At 36.6% G+C, this 9725-nt stretch overlaps 2 long non-coding RNA genes across 4 annotated transcripts in view; one reads left to right on the plus strand and one right to left on the minus strand.

Moving 5' to 3' along the window:
• Nucleotides 1-3038: 3038 nt before the first annotated feature.
• LOC107581830 (uncharacterized) overlaps nt 3039-9725 on the minus strand; it is a 25634-nt gene continuing 18947 nt past the window's right edge. For both annotated transcript variants that reach the window (XR_001608870.1, XR_001608869.1), the window contains exons 4-5: nt 5973-6186; nt 3039-3278 (exon numbers count right to left, since the gene is read on the minus strand). This is a non-coding gene — a long non-coding RNA (uncharacterized lncRNA). The remainder of the gene's footprint in view (nt 3279-5972; nt 6187-9725) is intronic.
• LOC107581829 (uncharacterized) overlaps nt 6088-9725 on the plus strand; it is an 8298-nt gene continuing 4660 nt past the window's right edge. For both annotated transcript variants that reach the window (XR_001608867.1, XR_001608868.1), the window contains exon 1: nt 6088-6159. This is a non-coding gene — a long non-coding RNA (uncharacterized lncRNA). The remainder of the gene's footprint in view (nt 6160-9725) is intronic.

The raw sequence follows: 9725 nt of genomic DNA on the forward strand, positions 1-9725 counted from the left end.
GAGTAGAAGAACCATTTTAAATATATAACTATAAAGTACCTTTTGTGCAGTGGAAAGGTTCCACGGACGCTGAAGGTTCTTCGTGGAACCACAGATGCCAATTAAGAACCTATATTTTATAAGAATGTATGGCATTGCTGCGAAAAGCCCCTTTTTGGAACCTTTATGTTTAACAGTGTAGGTTGAAATACTGCAACAATGCCACAACGTCTCATCCCACAAGACCTTGTATTTGGTCATCCGGAGTAAAGAAAAGACGGGAAAGAATCGTACCAGATGAGGATGAAAAAGTTTTAGGCGAGTGCCTTGAGATGGCTTTTGTCTTGCATTTCTGTAATTGCGGCCACTGTCCTTAGCACTCGCTGATTGCTTCAGAGCCCTGTTTTCTTGTTTTTTGTTTTTTTTTGCTTTTATGGATCTCAAATCTCGAGCTTTTATGGGGCTCCGGGGGCCAGGGTGGAAGAGCAAGTAAGACAATATCTGCAGCTTTTCAGATAGGACACCGCTCAGTTTAGGTCAGCAGAGATGGACCAGAAGTTTGGAAAGTAATGATTTCACCATTTCATCAAAACACGCTCTTTAAAGGGAGGCAAAGAGAGGTCAAGTGCAGAAACCATACTCAGGCAGAATTACCCTCTCACCCCTTAAGAAAGCTAAAGGGGTTCTCAGCAGGGAAGCCTGAGCGCCGCACCACACCAGTGATGAGAAAGCCGGCCATCAGTGTGCAGAGGCAATTTCTGCCACTTGGGGATCACAGGTGAAAGGAAATTGATGGGCACTTTTCTATTATTAGTGCCAGTGAAGGAAACATTAGTGTCAGAAGAACTTGTTGAGCTGCTTGTGGTTCTCTCCACCCATGTTCCCCAGAGGATTTTATACATTTCTTGCCAGACTTGATGTGCGGGCGCCAGATTTAGCAAAATCCCTCCCCACAAACATGAATGCTGGGAAAATAATCTTCAGCGCTGAGATCATTAGCTGATTAGCACGGTTACCTGGAAAGGCTGCACCTTCTGCCAGGTAATCGGGGTTTCCTCGCAGGGGCTGCCGAACAGATGCTGCTTCTCGTTAAATACAATGAATTACTTATGGGCCGCTTAGCTAAACAAGGAATCGCTCTGTACAGGTTTGCATAACACCGATACGGACATCTGTCAATGTGACTTTTGAACCGCCTCTGCCTCGGCCTGGCAGGTAACCTGACGCTTATCACTGCGTCGTTGGGCCGTGGGGTAGATTAGGGCCACCGGCAACCATAGATCTCTTTAATGAATAATGAAAACACTCCTAGCCCAAGCTGACCCTTAAAATTGGGAGATTTCCTCCGCAACTGGCGCATATAAATTAAGAATTATGTGTGTATATATATATATATATATAAAAAGTCTATAAATACATTCATTTATATCATTAGGTTTGCTTTGGGATGCCAAACAAACTCTTTTCAGCACATCAGACGACAAGGTAAAATCCTAAAGACTGTAAAAAAGTTTAAATTATATATACATATATATGTATGTATATGTGTTTGTGTGTGTGTGTGTGTGTGTATACAGTGTATATATATATATAAACACACACACATACATTTTATATTATCACAATATTATTTTGTTATATATAAATTCTATAATTGGGCTAATATAATTAAGATCTTATAAATAAAATACATATATGTACATATAATATACATATATAATATTATATATGTATATATAAATATATTAGGAATATATTAGAAATTAGTAATAAGACCTCATTTGTACATTGATTCTCCCTTTAAAACTGTGCTTTTTACCTTCTGTTATAAATATATATTTCATTATATTTATATATATATATTAGCAGCTGTGTGATCTGACACTTTTTTAATTTTTAAGAGGGCACTTTCATCCCTACAACAAATTGGATCTCAAATTGTCTCTGGTTTTCCATGCATGCAGTTTGACAATTACATTGTATACCAAATGCCAATTTGCACATATTGAGATTATTGGTTTTAATTAATTGATTGCAATCTCCATGATAAATACCCTCTTAATTTGGTCCTAATTACTCACATGTCATTTGTGTGGTGTGACAGCAAAAATACGAATTAATAGTGATTAAGGAGGACACAAATCTTCAAACACTTGTGCCCTTCGGACATGCTCTTTGTATCTCATATTTATGCTTAAGATCGAATGATGCAGCTACAGTATTGTTTACAAACCCTCTCAACTTCGTGCACTTCAAATCTGTGATCAGCGCGTGCAAAAAAGCACCGGGGATTCATGCTTCACTGCTTTAAAATTCCTCCTTGCTAAATCAAATAAACAAAATGACTGTACCTACACGATGGCCTCTGTCATACAAGCAGCCTTGTGGTAAAAAGGTTGAAGAAACAGTGCTGAAATACAAAAACAATCATGCAAATGCCTGATAATATACAGTAGAATGGCAGAGAAATGCACAAAGGGCTGACAAAACAACATGATGAACCAAACATTTCAGTCCCGAAGTACACCAGAATAGTACTGGGAACACAATGGGGGGGACAAATAGCACATTTGTGCCTGAAAATACACCTCTTGTGGCTTTTTTCAACCAAATTATGGAAATGTAAAATGGCTATCTGCGCTTCCTTGCAGCTGTCGTCTCCTAAGTGGATAAAATTCATGCTAAGGTAAAAACATAATTTCCCAATTTCTTTGTTGAGCATAGACAGCACTTTAATCCCATTTATTATTGTGAAGGAGATTCTGGCATTTAAAATTGGTCCATCTTATGAAGCTCACAAAGGTTCTGAGCTGAAACAAGAATGTGTTAAATTTAACAGGGAAAAGAGGTTCGATTCAGGTGAGGAAAAATGACAAAGAAAATCTTACTTAAATTTTCAGAGGGGAAATGCACAGGCCTGTTGCTCCCCTTTGGACATTAGCCAAGAAAATGTAAAGCCGTAAGACGTTAGATCAGTTGCAAGATGATAGACACACAGATCTACTGCTCTAATGTCTTGTGGAATGAATCAAAGCCATTACGACTTACAACAGCCCTTCTTTACCACAGCATAAACACGTGTAGGTTTTGTAAACAAGCATAGACTAGCATTTAAATAAAGTCGAAGCAAGAACGGGGCACCTCCTCTGCGGACTCATCAGTGTCTTCTCCAATTGCGTAACATTTTCACTTCCTCAGCACACACTGAGGACTCACATCGATCTCACTTACTGAGGACAAACGGTCATTAGGTGTCCATTTAATGAGCTCGGAAATCAGCATCCTGGATTTGTCACATCCTAAAAGACAGTATGAATTCAGTGCATGCTTCGAATAAACAAATATCTCATTAAACATGCAACATTTTATACATTATTTCATACCAACAGCTTTTTAAAAAATCAGCTCTCTCAGTACTTTTGAAGATTCTTATCAGGTTTACCTGAAAATTGCCAGCATTCAGCAAGCTGGAAAGATGGTTAACCTGATTTAAACTCAATTATTGGTTTGTCAAAATTCAAATTAGCTTCATTTTGAGGGTAAATGTGGTTGAGCCTCGTAAAAATAACGAATAAAAGAGCAAGAAGCGGAGCACAGCATTTGAAGCAAAGACTAAACCTGATAATTCCTCCATAAAAATGATCAAAATAAAAAGTCCACTTGGTTATTGCATGCTGTTTCTTTTAAAATCAGCCCAAACTGTGTGTAAATGTGGCTGGGGGCAAAATATGCTCTGAAACTGCAGCAAAACACATTTAAATATTAATGAATAAATAAACATTACAGTAAGTGAGGCATATTATATTTGCCTAATTATACACGAACAACTAGTTCCGTAAAAAAAAAAAACCTTGAAAATGGCTCCTCGCTGGTTTTGTAATGTTTTGACAGTGTGTGTCGTATCTACTTATTCAAACAAGCAAAAAAAGGACATTATATGAAATCACTGTGTATTAATCGGAAGCAGATCAGTAACTTGGGCTGAAACCAGTCGATAAAATGTGACTATGACAAAAATGTCTCAGTTATGGGTTTAATATTCCCCTGTTTGCATATTAACTGTAATTAGTTACCCAAATAGGGATTATTTAGTGTTATATATTTTTTTCTCCTTCTGTTAAAGCCAACAATGTGCCTCCCCTGACACTTGTACAATGAACAGTGCAAGAAAAAGAAAAATAAAGCTGCTACCGATTTGCTTCACGCAGGGCTGTGGTGCACCCTGACCAAAGTTAATCAAAGCCCTTCAATAGGACAGAACGCTTCATTGTGCATTGTGCAATTTTAAGACTTTGCCAAATTTGAGGTCATTATAGCAAATAAAGGCGACTGAGGTATCAAGCATTAATCTTAAAACCCGATTTACTGATTTGCATCCATACAAAAGCATATGAGTTTATAATGAAATGCAATTGACATGCAATTCATATATACAGTGGTTTGAATGTGTGCCCTATTTAACACACATGATTTATATAATTTGATCATTAGTACAAGCTCTAAAACCTGAACTGCATGTGTCAGATAAGAGAGACATTCAAAACGAGCAGGACCAGGGTTGATATGATAGTAACTGTGCATGAACAAAAAGAATATAGCCTATAAATAGCCTGCTGTGTTTTATTGAACAAGCACAAACTGAAATGCCCTTATATAATATTGTAGTTGTGACTAGACAAATTTAGAGATGCCAAGGAAAAGCACAATGCCAAGTGACACGCTGTGTGCATCTAAATCATGATGTGTGTAGGAGGGCGCTTTACATTACAAACATTAATTGCATGTTTTTAACCTTCACAGTCTTCCTGGCTGCTGATGTTGTGTCATCTATTTATGGTGGTGAGCTAATCAGCATGCACACAAACAACTATATAATGAAAGAAGTCATCAATTCTGTATAACCATATAGGCTGTTGGGGGGGTCTTAACTGGTCTCCCATCCTGGTCAGCACGGTTATTATACAAGGTATAAAAAATTTTTTTTGAAGTTGTAAATAAAACAGATTCTTGGAGTAGGGTTTAAAAGAAAATACGATTTAAATGTTCTACTTTAAAATGTCATGTTTAATTTAATGTTACTTTCCTTTGTTTTTTGTAACTGTTTGTGAATTTTACTAGCAATTTTACACCAATTTTTTCATTGTAGTTTTGATTTTTTTTTTGTATTGTTTTTTTATTGTTATTATTATTACAATTTTTAACTTCCGTTGAATTTATTTTTTTGTACATTTATTTTTTATTTTAGTTACAAAGTAACATTTTGTTTCGGCAACAGTTATTTTTGCTGTTTACTTGAGATTTATTTAAACTGGAGATTATTTAATGTCATTGCATTTAACACATACATTTACCTTTTTTTTTTTTTTAAGTTCAACCTATTCACATCTTTTATTAAAACATAAACACAGTATGAGAAAGATATAAAGTAGCCTACATAAAACACACTTTTGTGCATTGTTCATATTTAATCATTGTGAGTTGCAAAGGTTTAAAACACCATAACAAAGTGTATCAAAAACATAATCAAATACAAAATAATTTATTGTATTTTAATACGTTTTGTTGTCATCCCTGGCAACAAATAAATACATACATGAACAAAAAATGAAAATATATTTTGGTTTCAGCTCATTTTTGTTCACAAATCTCACAATTATGTATGTTTTTATATTTATTCCAGTCATTGAACACACAAATTTACTTTAACAATACTAACACTGCCGGTCAGGCTGGTCTGCTAGCTGCTTTTAGAATGAGTTTGGGCACTATTAGCTGGTCATCTTCAGGAGACCCTCTTACACCACCAAAGACCAGCTAGACGAGCATAGCCAATCAGGGAAACAATCTTAACCCAGATAAAACAAGCAAACGTTCTTAGGTTTATTGACTTTTTATTTATTGTAATGATTGTGTTTTAACAACAGGCTCATTTTAAATGTAAAGGAATACTAAAATAAAATCCCGATGGACTTTTATTATGAAAGTTGACTTACAGCTTTTCCAGCCATGCAGTGACGTCATTCGGATCCGTTAAATCGACAGGCCACCTGCAGGGATGCAGCAAGGCTTTAAAGGGACAGGCTTCGTATGCATGGGATGCTTTTGTTACAGCACATGGAGAGAAGAAGACGGGCTGTCATCTCCAGCGAAGCGTCCTCCGAAGCGCATCAGCAAAGCCACGTAAGATATCCTTCCTTTCATATCTTTCTGTGTAACAGAAAAAGAGCTTTTCGAGAGATTTCGCAAAGACTATGTCGACCAGAAACAAAGTGGTGAGGATAGAGTTCATGTAAGAGCTTTAAATGATTTTTCTTTAAACATCCAACGCCCTATAGCGATCCGAGTCATGTGTTTATCAAATTCAGAAATCTTGATTGTTTGTTTCAATCAAAATATTAGGAAACTAATGACTCGATTTTGTAACTAAATGTGTCTAGAATATAAACCACAAAGATTGTGATGTCGAATCCGAATGCATTTGGTGTCAGTCGCATTTTTTGCACAAAAAATAAAATGCTTGTGTTGTGGGGAAAGTTACATCAAGTGTTGATGATCCTGATCAACAGGTGACAAGAGCATCAGCATGTCTTCTTTAAGTCACTTGGATGTAATTTGCGGTGGGATTTGCATGCCGAATCTCTGTGTAAAACATGATGGACGTCTATTGTGAAGCCAGCCTATGAATGCACCCCTTTATAAATGACTTGGCAGTGTTTGTCAGCTTATTTTTTCTCTGTTGAAAGCCTCCGGTTCATTATTCATTACTGTTAATTCTGTTCTATCTTCTATTCAATCAAAATAATCGTTCTCCCCCCAAGTCAATATGCTTTTGCAAAACTTCTATTGATTATAGGAGAGGAGCTCCTTCACGATCCCTAATTCCCCAGCTGGTGTGTTGAGCGAATGACTACAATTAGATTTGAAGAGCTGTTTATTATAGTTATCCTTGGCAAATCCAATATCAGAGCAGTCCTCTACATCCTCATCTTTCTGCCGGCGCTAATCATATAGAGGTGATCCTGGTGGCCTTCCTTCAATGTTTAGCTCCAATGTATTCCGATGGCAATTTAATGCAATGAAGTGAAGGCTGAACTCCAGCCCTCGGGGGGAATATGTGAATTCACACATCTCCAGGTGGGCTTGTGTGTGGAGTCGTTCATATCTCGTTCAGTACGAAGAAGCAAAAAAGGCTTGCCTGAAGGGATAGTTCAGGCAAAAAATTCTAATTCAGCCATTTACTCGCCCTCATGTCGTTCCAAACTGAATGTGGAAGACAAAAGATGATGTTACGGACTGACAGCCTCAGTCACCATTTGTTTTCTTTGCATCTTGCTCCACTGAATACTGACTAAAGCTGCTTAACATCTCTGTTTTACTTCATAGCAAAAAACAAAAATAGATATTGAATGACATGAGGGTAAGCAAATGATACCAGAATTAAAATTTTTACATTTTAAATTTGACCTCTTAGAACACTAAAAACATCAACTAGGTTAGAGGTAAGTTTGTTGTGTGTATATTACAAGGGAAAATAATTGTTAAAACGCTCTATGCTTTGCAAAAGTGTGCGTTTTCCACAAGCGGAATGTAAAAAAGGTGAAAAAAAAACATCAAGGAGGTTGATGAACTCTTGAAAACATCGAAAACAACGTGCTCAATGCCCACTCACCAAAAAATATGTGAGGAAAAGGGTGCATATAATTAGCTTCCGCCGGATATTCGCTAGGCGTCTGCACTTCAATCAATTTCAGCACCACAGTGCTGGACAGCTCCCAGTGTCACAGCACAGAACAAGGGAGTCAATGGCAATCATTTCCAACAGCACGGGATCAGCCCCCGGGACAATTTAGCAAATGAATGATTTATTTGAAAGTAGATACACTAATGTTAAAGCCTCCCTGAGAAAATTGCCGTTTTGACCCCCAAGAATTCCTCCTGATAGCTTTTGGTTTCTGAATGTATATTATTGTGGGTGTATATAGATCAAGGCACTATTTAGTGCACTTAAATTAAAAAACAAATTTTATTTGTTGCAAGTTGCAATGTGCAGCAGTGAATTTAATGCACTTTTTGGTGATGAAGAAATGAATCGAGTTTAAATGATTATTTAAATGGGTGGAAACCAAGATGCTGTTGTGCACACAATGGAGAAAAAAAGATAAAATAAAGCTTTTTTCTAGATGAACATAAATTAGACTGAGCTGTAGGCTGGTTAATCTAGTCAGAATGAATTATTTCTTGCGTGGGACCTCTGAAACACTGAACAGATGTTCTGAACCACCTGTTAGATGCTGACACGTTCAAAGTGCATATTGTGAGATTCTTAAAAATGATTCCACTTTTGTCTCTCGATGATGCACAGATAAATCTCACTCGGAGATGTTCTGTGCAATATTGATAACCACTCTTCATTACAAATATAATAAATAAACGGTGTTATCTGTCAGGAAATTAAATTAGGTATGCTGTATGTAATTATGGTTGGTCAACCTTGTGGTCCTGTCTGACTTATAGACATACATTATGTGTGTAGGAGAGACCGGGGAGTTGTAAGACCATGAGTTTAGCCAATTAGAAATGAGCTACAGAAGAGAATCTTACATTGACCACCACCCATCTAAGGTGGGTGGGTAAGTGTCTGTTTGATTTTTTTTTTTTTCTTCAGAAAAAAAAGAGGTAAGAAACATTGGTTTGATATATAGAATCCACTTAAGCTTTTCATCTACATTTTGAAAACTAGAAATATCATGGCAGAGCAGACATGAAGGGTTGTAACACTTTCAGCACTTTTTAAACTGGATTCACAAAATGAGAAACATTACATGGACACACTCTACGAGTTGTTTGTCTGCATTTTATGTATTGTTATGTATTAGTTTCAAATTTAGTTTGCTTTTTGAATTAAAATTAATAAAAACATCATACACATTAATGTTTTATGTTCGTGTAACAGTGGACAGTGAGGAAGGTTGTAACAACAGCACCCTTCCCTTACGAAATTTAACCATGGTTTTACTACAAATAAAACCAAAGACCATGGCTACTATAGTTAAACCATGGTAACCACAAATTAACCATGGTTTTGCTACACTAACCATAGTTTAACCATGGTATTTGTAATAAAATTGTGATTATACAAATGGTAATAAACACGCCAAAAGACCATGGTGTCTATACTTTTACTACAATAAAACCATGGTTAATGTGGTTGTGAGGGTTGGCATTATTTAGGGATACTTTGTAAATATCTATAGTAGATTAATTAAGCATATCAATATTGTAATATTCTATCAAAGTTTCAGACTAGTAGCAAAAAAAAAAGTTACAGACCTGTCAACAAAACGTGTTCGCTACATTTCCAGGTTTCACGTACACAGAAATATAAACTAAAAATCTTTAGTACTCCAATAAAGCTTGATTAAACCTAATTGAACAAGTCTCCCAGCTGTAAACTGACAAACAATCGCAGAAAAGCTTAATAGTAGATAACAAACGTGCAGTCGCTGTGGATGCGCGCGAGCAGGCGGAGGTGACAGGTTGTCTGTGAGCGTCGTGATGACACATTTACATGGAAAAACACTTCCAGAAATGGCAGCCCAAATGGTTCGATGCATGTCGCGGTCTGTACTTCACAAGCAAGAAAAAAAAATCGTTCAGAGCAGGTGTTCAAACAAGAGGATATGCGCAATTAATGCAATTAGATGCAGCTTGGTTACCAAAATACTGGAGTAGGTCTGAATAAAACA

The sequence above is a fragment of the Sinocyclocheilus grahami genome, unplaced genomic scaffold, assembly GCF_001515645.1.
Source record: "Sinocyclocheilus grahami isolate Dianchi unplaced genomic scaffold, SAMN03320097.WGS_v1.1 scaffold38.1, whole genome shotgun sequence".
Taxonomy (NCBI): Eukaryota; Metazoa; Chordata; class Actinopteri; order Cypriniformes; family Cyprinidae; genus Sinocyclocheilus; species Sinocyclocheilus grahami.